Below are 12,053 nucleotides of genomic sequence, written 5' to 3'. Positions count from 1 at the left end.
GATGTGGAGAAAAAGGAACCCTTGTGCACTGTTGGTGGGAAGGCAAACTGGTGCAGCCACTGTGGAAGACCATATAGAAGTTCCTCAACAAGTTAAAAATAGGTCTACCCTACAATGCAGCAGTTGCACTTCTATTTACCCAAATAGTACAAAAGTACCAGTTCAAAGGGTTACACACACCTATGTGTTTATAGCAGCATTATTTACAATATGGAAGCAGCCCAAGTGTCCATCAATTAATGAATGGATAAAGAAGAGGTGGTGTATATCTATGTACCTATGGATATAGATCTATATAGAGAGATAGATATATAGAATATTACTCAGCCATGAAAAAGAATGAAATCTTGCCATTTGCAATGACATGGATGAAGCTAGAGATTATAATGCTAAGTGAAATGAGTCAGACAAAGACAAATACCATATGATTTTACTCATATTGAATTTACAAAACAAAAAAAGCAAAGGGAAAAGATAGATGATGATGATGATGATGATGATGATGATGATGATAGATAGATAGATAGATGGTAGATAGATGATAGATAGATGATAGATAGATAGATAGATAGATAGATAAAGAAACAGACTCTTAATTGTAGAGAACAAAATTGATAGTTACCAGAGGAGGGTGGGGAGATGGATGCCATAGGTGATGGAGATTAAGGAGTGCACTTGTTGTGATGAGCACTGGGTGATTTATGGAATTGTTGAATCTCTATATTGTACACATGAAAATAGTATAACACTGTATGTTAACTAACTGGAATTAAAATAGAAACTTTAAAAAAAACACAACATGCTAAAAGAAGGTAATTAAGAAAGAAGACTGTCTGGTGAAGTTTAATATAATCTTTGCTACAAACTTAATCACCTGTAAGAAAATGAGAACAAAAATGACCGAAGCAGATTACTTTAAAATATTATTTATGGTTTCAAGCTGATTTTCACTTGATTTCATTTGTTTCATGATTTTTTTTTTAGTTTTGCAAAAGGCCCCATAATCAAAACCTTAAATAATTCCGGAGTATCCTTTAACTATTTGTGGAACTCTGATGGAAATAACATATTTTGATGTATTATCATTCTCCTTTAGGGGAGGGAACAAAAGGTCAAATTATTCCAAGTTTTTAGAAAGGAAAGCATTGTATTCCTTCCATTCCTCAATTTTTGTGGGAACATGATAAGAAAATATACTAAGGTCCCCATGACTAGGCCAAACTTTCCATGTTGGTAAATGGGTACATCAACGATGAGGCTAATCTGGTTGTCACCTGTGCTGCCCCACTGACCATGGGGCTGACTCAGTAGCCTTGACTAGACAGCCGGAGATCCCTTCCTCCTTCCGCACCATTACAGGCACGTCAAAATGGCGATGCGCATTTCAGGTGAGCACACACACTAATTTGCATTTCTAGGTCTTTAACTTTCAAAACTTTTTCACATGCATGTTACTTTATTGGATCCCACGTAATGGATTGGGAAAGGGGTCCCAGGCTAGATCACTATCATATGTCTAGGTGCTGAGGGCAGAATTAGCTACCACCTCTCACATCTAGAAGTCTACCAATCATTTCCAGCTTCAGGGACATTCTCTGAAACAGAAAATAAACAAAAACTTAAGTTCTCATAAGGTGGAGGGTCAATGGGATTTGGCATAATCCAACCTAAGTTTGAATCACCAGTTTTCCCATCTGTAGAAGGGGGCCAATATACATTTTCAAAGTAGTAAGGAAGACTAAATGGCACAGTCCGTATTTGGAACAATTAGCATTTGGTCTAGTTCCTGGGAGAACCTCAGTAACTAACAGTGTATAATAAAAGCAATAAACTCTGATTGCAGTAAGGTTCTCATTAACTGAAGGGTCCTACCACTGCTGGTGGCTGCTGAACTTGAGTAATGGCTTATTTTGAAGATAGCATCTTTCTGTAAGGATGCTCCTCCGAGAACTGTCCCACTACGTGTCAGACTCCGTGCCGGGCACTGGAGATGCAGCAGTGAGAAAGAGCCTCTGCTCTCCTGCAGCTTACCGTGTCTCTTAGCATGTGCACATTGCTCTGCCTGTACAACTTTCTTGCACCAGGTGATTGAACTTTTAACAGAACCTCAGTCCTGGAATTCATTCAGCACCAAGTATTCGTTGAGGGAAGGAAGACGGACAGATTAAAACTTGGCATTGATGAGGATGCCCACCAGTCGGTGCCGGTGGTCCAGAGTCTGCATGCTGTGGGCTTAAACTCAGTTGGGAACAATCTTCTAATAGTTAATATTGGCACTATGCACTCATCGCATCTGGGGCAAAAAGCTCTTTGTAATGCATTTTGTCTCCTCTCTCCAAAGGGGAGAGTTCACCATATTGCTGCCATGTTACCAGGTTGAGAACTTTGAGTGGAACCCATTTAGGATATATTTATTTCCCATTTAGGATATATTTTAAGCCCTTTACATTTCTTTTTTCCCATGTGGGCCCCATGTTTCCAGCACCCCAGACCATATGGAATGTGGGATCTGCCTTGTGAAAATGCTTTCACATTCTGGTCAGGCAATTCTTCAGGCGCCTGTGTTGCCCTTGGCTTTGGCTTAGGTTAAAGTAGCCTGTCTAATTGGGAAGATTATTTCTCCCTCTCCTGCCTGCGTTTGTTTTTCTGTTTGGGGATCTCTCCCATCAGATTCGTGGCCTGGAGCTGCTGTCGATACTTGTGAAGCATGTTCCCCAGCATCAAGGAGTCAATGTCATGGAGGTCAGTCGGCTGTTGAGAGCAGGGCTATTGTTAGGCCTGAGCAAAGGTGAGGACTGTGAAACTGGCTGTCACCTGGGCCTTTGGGCACAGGCTGCTGCAGCTTGACCTTGACCTAGAGAGATCCCACCTACCCTGGAATTGCTAATGAAGGAGACTGAGTATTTTAAGCAGGATGGGTGAATAGTGTTCAGTGCTTTCAAGCTGCAAGCCTGCTGCGCACGTGAAGAAACACTGTTGAGACTCCATCTTCACATTACTGGGTCTGAGAATGGTGTGAGCATCTGGAGGTCTGTTGCTTCCAATTCCACTCTACGCTTGGGGTCCAGGAGGCGGGACTAACACTGGACTTATACGGTATATTCTCATGGTTTCAAGTTTGCTTTGGTTGGATTAATTACCAAAATTCTCACCGTGGCTTTGGTTTTCCAATTCCCACAATGCAGAGTATTTGAGGAGCCGGTGGTTTGTGTGCCCTCCATTCAATCTCAATCATTTATTTCCACGTTCTAACTGGAGGACGTGGTTACTAGTTTTCTCTTGGCCAAAGCCATCGTCCTCCTATGGCAAGCAGTCTCTATTGAGATGGAGACCATAGTTTTGAGATTGATACTCAGGAGCTATGGACTGGGGAAAAGGCGATGTGTAAAAGGTGCATTCGACCCACTGGCCCTGGCGGTTAGTGGTGAGGCTTCCAACTAGCGTGTTTCTGCATTCATCAACCAGCTGTATGCTTGTGGAATTCAGTGGATCCCTGCCCAGAGGTTGATAATCTTAATGAGTGTATTCATTGTACAAATGCATAGCTTAAGAGGAGCTTAATAATATGCACATATGGTGCATTTTTATATGGGGGGAGGTTCCGTTCCAAAGCTTGTATGCCCCATACCACAGGACTGTTGCTTGTCCTTAGTTTCTTAATCCTGTCCTCGATATCAATTTGTAGGTGGACTGGAAACCTACTTTCTCTAATGTAGTGGAAGTCCCTCCTTTTATCCACATTTTGAGTGATACTTTCCTTGCTTAAATGTGTAGCGTAGAGAGGGGCTTTGCCCAGAGACATCTGCGTGAAGCCACACACTGAAATCCTGAATACATTTTGCCATAAACAAACCTTGCTGCCACTTTAAGCCATGAGGACGTCCTCTTTCTGCCCCAAGAGCGCAGTATCCTATTGCCCTCAACGTTTGCTGTAGTCTTCCTTACTTAGTCAAGAGAATGCTGAGTATCAGCACTAAGGAATGCTTATGCATTTGTCTTTCCGTGACATTAAGGGAAGTGTTATCACTTCCAAAGACTTCAAGAGCATTTGTGAAATGTGTAAATGTTCTGACTGCAAAATGTACCTGAGACGTCTCTTCACCCAAAATACTAGTAAACCGTCATCATTTTGAAAACTGTAATATCCATGTGAGGTAACTGTGTGATTTCAGAGTCCTAAATCACTTCCTTTCAAGCGCAAAACTAGGAAAGTGTCCAAAGGCATTCATGATGATAGCCATCTAACTATCCAGGCTGGTAAGGCGAAAAGAGAAAACCCCAACTTTAATCATTTCTGTGTTCTCTTGGCTGCCTTCCTCATTACCGTGCCTCCAGGAAACCAAGGCCTTTCCAGGTTTCAGGAAAATTTGTGCACTGGCTTCTCAGTTCTGGAAAGTTACCATGCACTCCAGCAGACGGCATTAGAAGTCCTAAGGAAGCCTTTCTTATTTAGATAGAAATGCAGATTTTGTCTCTGTTGATCTATTCCAGTCGAAAGCTTCCGCATTCCAGTAGTAGGTTCTATGAGGTTTTAAGAGGACAATGAAGCTTGTTTTGTTTTTTTTTTTCTTTTCTTTTGTTTCTTGGGCTTCAAAGATGACTTTGAAGTTTGCTTTCCTTGGGCTTTATGTCTGGAATCCTTAGCAGATATCAAATGACCGAGATATTCATAGATTGCTAATTTTGTTGTAGTTTGGTTAAAAAAAAATACCCTAAATTTTAGCCACTCCTTCCAGTCTAGACACCTCTTGGTCTGGTAACCATTATTTTATTTTTGTTTCCTTTTATCATCCGTAAATTAACTGGAACGTTGGTAGTGATCATGATCCTTTTTAACATGAAGATTCAGACATTAATTCCATTTGCTCTGGAAGTACCTATTCTGTTGCTGTGATTTAAGAATGTTTAATTGCGTAGCTCTCTGATATGGAAGTAGGTTCTGAAGGATAACAATCCAGCTGCCAGTTTCCATCATGATTCCTTACACGCTCAGGGGCTGCAGTGTCGCAGTGAGTTCTGCATTTACACAGAGCTCTTAACTTTTCTCACTAAAAGAATCCGTTCAACTGGGGTTTGGTTTCTACCTTTGCCACTCAGTGGCTCTTTGGCTGTGAAATTCAGTCTGGAAGAAGCTCAGCTTCTGTGAAATACCAGTAGCAACAGTTTTGGAAAACTGAAAAAGAAAACAAAGATGCATGTAAAGTACCCATCAATGTGCTTGGCACAGAAGTAGGCTCGTGAGTAATGACTGTGATATCGCTCCTGCTAAAAAGAACCAGGAGAAAGACGAGAAAACAGAGGAGAAGGAGAGGAAGGATGGAAGAGAGAGGAGAGGAGGAGCTTGGAATGGCCCAAATAAGGAGATTCTCCATTGTTCGATAGCCTTTGGGGAGGGTTTTCCCAAGTATCTCTTTCTTCAATTTACCTTAGCTCTCATCTTCAGTGTGATTACAAAGGGCGATGAGAGTCTCTGAAAGGTTTTTCCTTTTCAGGAAGATGCCGATAGAAAATGCTTCCCACCTCACCTCTATTGGTGCTTTGCCCCAACTTTAGATCGCCTTTCTGCATTAGCTAACCTCCACAGCACCCCTCCTTCAAAAGGCTTGGTCACTTCTCTACCATCATGACAGCTTTGATTCATAAGAGAGCCCTTTATCCACAGCTTGCCAAACTGGATGTCTCCACCCAATCAGATAATATTGGAGTCAGATTTAAAATTTAAATAGAGTTAGAAGCTGCTGTCTGTTTTGTAAATGGCATATGAGAAAATCTACTGATTTTTGTCTAGCTAATTTAACAGTCCTTACTTAAAATTAATATAAAGACTAATTGGCACATCAGGAAAGCAAATGTCGAATAAGCATGGAAGTTAATTTTCAGGGCAACTAGTCTTTAAAGTTTAATAGCCAATAAATATAAACATGAAGTGACAGTTACCTCATTACAAATGTAAACACATATAAACCTACCCAGTAGCAAGTTAAAACAAACTTAGAAATAAAAATATAACTCCTACTTTGGCTATGCCTGAGCCTTTCTTGCCAAGGCTATCATTCTTTTTGATTTATTATTTCCTACCTTAACACTGTAGCTGTCCACAGCAGTTACTAAAATAGTTAATTCGTGCACCTGGGTGGCTCAGTCGGTTAAGCATCCGACTCAGTGTTCCGGCTCAGGTCATGATCTCATGGTTGATGGGTTTGAGCCCTGCATCGGGCTCTGCACTGAGTGTGGAACCTGCTTGGGATTCTCCCTCTCCCTCTCTCTCTGCCCCTTCTCTGCTTTCTCTCTCTCTCTCTCTCTCTCTCTCTCTCTCTCTCTCTCTCTCTCTCTCCCTTTCTCAAAATAAATAAATGAACATTGAAAAATAGAATAGTTCCCATGAAAATTAGAGTCTTAACAGAGAAGGAAAAATACCCATCAGATTATCCTTTATATAGTGGGAAACCTAGCTAAAATGTGTATTTTCATCCGGAATATCACCATGTACGCTGGGTATAACCATTAGTGCGCTTAAACCATGTATATATCAGATGTAGGTCTCTGGGCATAATCATTTGTATGGGAGAAAAGCCACCCACTGACACAGAAGAAGCTGCTCCTGATTCCTGGATGATTAGGTTTCATGGTTGTATAATCAAGATCACTTTTCTGTACTTTCTTTGGTAGAAGATGCCTTTTTTTAAAAAATGTTTAATGTTTATTTATTTTTGAGACAGAGAGAGACCGAGCACCAACAGAGGAAGGGCAGAGAGAAAGGGAGACACAGAATCTGAAACAAGCTCCAGGCTCCGAGCTGTCAGCACAGAACTTGACTCGGGGCTTGACCTCACGAACAGTGAGATCATGACCTGAGCTGAAGTTGGGCGCTTAACCAACTGAGACACCCAGGAGCCTCCTAGAAGATGCTTTTGATTAAACAGACTTCTTTACAGCCACCTGAGTGGCTCAGTCAGTTAAGCGTCCAACTTCAGCTCAGGTCATAATCTCGCAGTTTGTGAGTTCAAGCCCCGCATTGGCTCTGTGCTGACAACCCGGAGCCTGGAGCCTGCTTCAGAATCTGTCTCTCCTGCTCCCTCTGCCCCCTCCCCTCTTTCTATCAAAAATAAGTAAACAAACAGATTTCTTTAAGTTTTTGTGACTTTCTTCTGTTGTAATGCAATGACCATAAGAGAATACTAATTGTTTCATGAGTAAGTGACACAGGTTAGAACTGCCTTCAGATGAAAGTTGGAGATGCAGATGGTCTGTGACCTGGGCATCTGCTGGCGTGGATATCAGGTCCTGTCTGAGCACGTGTCAACATGTTTTTGAGCCTCAGCTGTTGCTCTTGTCCAATACTGTCTCCCTTTTTGGGTAAGAACTTTCATCATTATCTTTGCTGTGGTTCTGTTAAAATAGCACGCTCCCTATATGCGGTATGCATACACACACACACACACACACACACACATACACACACACACACACAAATGTGTGTGTGTGTGTGTATGTGTGTGTGTGTGTGTGTGTGTGTGTGTGTGTGTGTATATATATATATATATATATATATACATAAGTATATAATTATTTTTTTTTTGCAGGAGTACCATAGTCAGTATCATCTTGTGTTGATTGCTTATCCTAATTGGCAAATGTGAAGGTAAACTCTATTTTAAGTCGAGTAGATAGTTTAAATGACTCCATTTCAGAGAGAACTTAGCTCCAGTAATCCTTGTTTTTTAAATCCTCCTCTAAATGTTTCCATTTCCAATAGCAAAATAAATAGACAAACTAATAGCTCTTACTAAAACAGCAGTAAGTATTTTCCTGCTCAGGGAAAAAGTGAGATTTCAAATGTGGAGAAGTCTGGCATGTTACCACCACTCTTAGAAATGTATACATGTCAGCTTTTTTAAAATATAAACTTGAACTCATGCATGTTTGCACTTTTCTCAAATAAATGGATGAATTTCAAATAAGCTACCTATAATCACATGGTCTTGCTTTCACCGTACTGTCTTCCAATATTTATTATTTATTCTACATGAAATTGCTCATAATTTTGATGAGCCTTCTTAGCTTTTCGTATTCTGCATTTATGGACACAGATCCTTATGTTAGCATAACTTCGATACTTACAGCAAACAAAGCATAATATAAGTTTCACATTATAACATTCCATAGTGATAAACTGTTTCCCTTTTGTTGGGTTATAATAATTGTAGTAACAACAACTATCACTTATTGACTGTTTATACAAGAAGTCTTCCGTTAAGAGCATCTTTTAACAAAGTAGAGACCAAAAAGGAGTTTTAATGTGGAAATGCCTAGACTTTGATATACTTAAGTTTCCACTCACTGTGTGACTTTAGTCAAGAAAAAGCTTCCCACTCTTTGCTCCCCTTCAACTTCCTCCTCTGAAAAAGAATAAAAATGGAAATAGCTGACTTAGAGGCTGTACCCACTGGAGTCTGGTACATAGTAGATGTTTGGGAAATTGGGAAGATTGTCATTGAAGTCTACTTCGAAAGCTCTTTTGCCCAAATCTATAAGATGAAATGATGTATACTACTTTGTGTCTATTTCCAGATGGATTTCCAGGGTAATTAAGCAGTCAGTGTCACTGAGAACCTGCTAAGTGTCCATTTCTTACATATCAGATCCTTACTAGGTTTGCTGTTGCATTCTTCCTGCACTCATTCTTCACTTACTCTTTCAACAAATAACCAGTGTTTGGGCACCAGACATTTCTGAAGTCGCCATTACACTCAGGTTGCAGCTGGCATGAGGAAGGTGATGTCTATTCAGTAAGTGTCAGATGACTCGGATGTGGTCTCCAGCACTAGGCCAGTAATAGGCAGGCAGGAATGTATGTGGTGTGTGTGTGTGTGTGTGTGTGTGTGTGTGTGTGTGTTTACATGTCTGTGTTCCCCAGGAGGCTATAGTTGGTCATTTTGCTATCACATCATATCTTACCAATGAAAATGACCAAGGTACAGCGTCCTGGGCAAGACAGATGTTAACAGATAATACACTATGACTTAATAATAACAGATTTTTGCACAAAAAGGTTGTGCCTGTATATTTCTGCCCAAGGGATTAAGAATGGTTACAAAATTCACTTCTGAATTAAACATTTTTTTCAAGTGAATAGCAGTTTACCAGTGAGATGAGAAAAGATTCAATGTTAGAAAGCATAGTCTATGCAAAGAAAGCAGAAAATGCAAAGGCAGGTGAGACTTACATGTCCAGCAACGTTTTCCTATGGTCGTAATTGTCATGGTGGATGGATGAGTTTTAGAACAGGAGGGTGGGAAGGTGAACAGGGCTAATCCAGAAGGAAGGTAGCAAGCTAGTAAATATACTTCCCATGTAACAGGCAATATCCTGGACATTTTAGGCGTATTTTGTCTCACAACTTTCAAAATAACCCTGTTTCAGAGGTAATGGAAATGAGACTTTGATTATGAAGTTGTTCAAGGTCATACAGCAAGAATATGGTGGATTTGGTGTTCAGAGCCACGTCTTTGAGATCAGAACCTCTCTTTTCTTCACCAAGATGCAATTAGTAGTTAAATGGAAAGCCACTTAAATGTCTTCTCATTCATTTGGGTTTAATTAATTTCTGCAAAGATAAAACTGTGGGATTCTGTTCTGTGTTGTCTCAAACTTCACTGAGAGTCCAAAGAATGTTCTACAACACTTTAACTTTCTTTGGTGTCTTTCAGATGTAAATGTTTCCTCTTCATAAAGACGGCATGGTTTCCTTGTGCTTTGTAGCAGATTTTTTTTTTTTTGGTTTTTAAATAGGATTTTTAAATTATGTTTTACTTTTTTTAAAGTTTTTATTTAAATTGCAGTTCGTTAACATACAGTGTAATATTAGTTTCTGGTGTACAGGTTGGTGATTCAACACTTCTGTACAACACCTGGTGCTCATCACAGCAGAGTCTTGTTGACAGGCTTTATGCTTTTTTGTCTGTTTATTTCCGTCGCCCCTTAATCCATCCTTAGACAAGGCCAGTTGAGAACACCGTGGCCCGTTTATCCTGGTGGCCGGATTTCTTCATCCTTCCTCATTGGCCCGACCCGTATGCCAGATTGAGTGTGGCTGAGTCTAACCTTTTCAGTGCCTCCTCCAAGGAAAAGCCCCACTGTCCCCAGAGGAGCCTGGCCATACTCAGTGCAGCCTTTGCATTGCCCCTGGGGTTCTGCATCCTCTGTGAGGATTGGATTCCCACCCCCTACCTCTAGTCTGCCTGAAAACACCCATCTTTCTCTAATATCATCCCCGCCCAAAGGAGAGCGATTCTTTAGATCAGAAGCCAACCGACCATGTCAATAAAAGGTCAGATAGTCTGTATTTTAGACGTTGGGAGTCATGCGGTTTGTCACAACCTCTTGACTCTGCCCTTGTGGCACCCAAGCCGCCAGAGACGATATGTAAATGAATGGCTGTGGCTGTGTTCCAATAAAACTTTATTTATAGACTCTGAAATTTGAATTTCAAATAATCTGCATGCTTCTTTTGATTCCTTTCAGCGATTTAAAAATGTAAGACCCATTCTTAGCTCAAAAACAGGCGGCAGGCTGCACTTCGCCAGGCCCTGCTCTAGACAGACAGTCAGCCACGGCACTCACTGCTTCTTCAGTGGGGTAAATTGGGTCTGACCATCGGGGTCTTTGACGTAGCTCTTTCTCTATAGCTTCTCCAGCTTTTCCTAGTTCCTTGTGGTCACGCAGTTTCTTCCTAGGGTCTTTAGCCATTTCTGTTTGCCCCCGTCTTTGTGCAAGGGAAGGACTGCACGAAGAGATCTGGCCGCAGGGGAAGGTGGTTAAGTTCTGTTAGCACGCTGATATCTGATCTAGGCGTGAAAGCCGAATTCTTTTTCCGTCTCTGGAAAATTTCTTTGTTATTGACCTTTTGCTGTTCTTCAGGAACCTCTCCAATTGAAGCAAATTGAACTGACTCCTAATGAATTTGTAATTCTTTGAATGAGGGCTATTTGACCTTAGCTCACTTGATGTTTCAGATTATGTATTCTGCTTTTTTTTTCTCCCGAGACTGTGTTGCAGACAGGAAGGTAATGTCGGCAAGTAAATGAAAGGGTTGATCAAACAAAAGTGTGAACTCAGACAAAAAATATGTGCCAGTTCCTACTTTTGTTGCCATTTCTTCATTCGTTTACTCAGCAAATATTTACATGTGCCAGACTCTGCATCCCCACACGAGATCTCTCGCTTTGGAGGTCTACGTACAGTGATGAGCAGAGGACCACGTTTGTCTCCCGAGAACCCCAGGGGAGGCAGAGATCAAGGAGACCCATCTTTCCTTGAATCTCTTGGTATCTGTCACTCATACTGTAGGACGTAGGGGGCACAGGAAGCATAGGACGACACGTGTTCCTACACGTTGCCCATGATAAGTGAAAGGACATGGCTCTAGAGGTCAGAGTCTGGGGCCAGCTGCTGTACTATTCTGAACCCTAAATGCTGTAAACGAGGAGACTACCTGTGTTGGAGCTTTGTTAGGAGGACTAAAAGAAATGTCATACACGGGCAAGATATAAATGTTTAGCACATAGGCCCTAAAAAAACCACCCCCATCCAAGGATGTCAGATTTGCCTTTTGTTTGTTTTGTTCTTTATGGATAAATTTATAGCCTTCCAGTAAAGTCCTACCGATTTACTGCTAAATGTACTACTAAATCAGACTTATTTATTGACCGCACAGTGCGGTCCCACTATGCATTGTGGGAGAAATCAGAAAAGTGTGATGTATCACCAAACATTTTTTCAAGCTGGAGGTTGGAAACATACTCTTTTTTTTTTTTAATAATTTTTTTTTTCAGCATTTATTTATTTTTGGGACAGAGAGAGACAGAGCATGAACGGGGGAGGCGCAGAGAGAGAGAGGGAGACACAGAATCGGAAGCAGGCTCCAGGCTCTGAGCCATCAGCCCAGAGCCCGACACGGGGCTCGAACTCACGGACCGCGAGATCATGACCTGGCTGAAGTCGGACGCTTAACCGACTGCGCCACCCAGGCGCCCCAGAAACATACTCTTATA

The 12,053-nt window shown here is 41.3% G+C and overlaps 1 protein-coding gene across 1 annotated transcript in view; it reads left to right on the top strand.

The window, feature by feature from the left end:
- CHRM3 (cholinergic receptor muscarinic 3) overlaps positions 1–12,053 on the top strand; it is a 522,351-nt gene that overhangs the window by 134,214 nt on the left and 376,084 nt on the right. The window lies entirely within an intron of this gene.

Source organism: Felis catus, chromosome D2 (genome assembly GCF_018350175.1).
Source record: "Felis catus isolate Fca126 chromosome D2, F.catus_Fca126_mat1.0, whole genome shotgun sequence".
NCBI classification, from domain to species: Eukaryota; Metazoa; Chordata; class Mammalia; order Carnivora; family Felidae; genus Felis; species Felis catus.
Note: the sequence above shows the minus strand (reverse complement) of the source record. Positions and strands in the feature narration are given on the sequence as shown.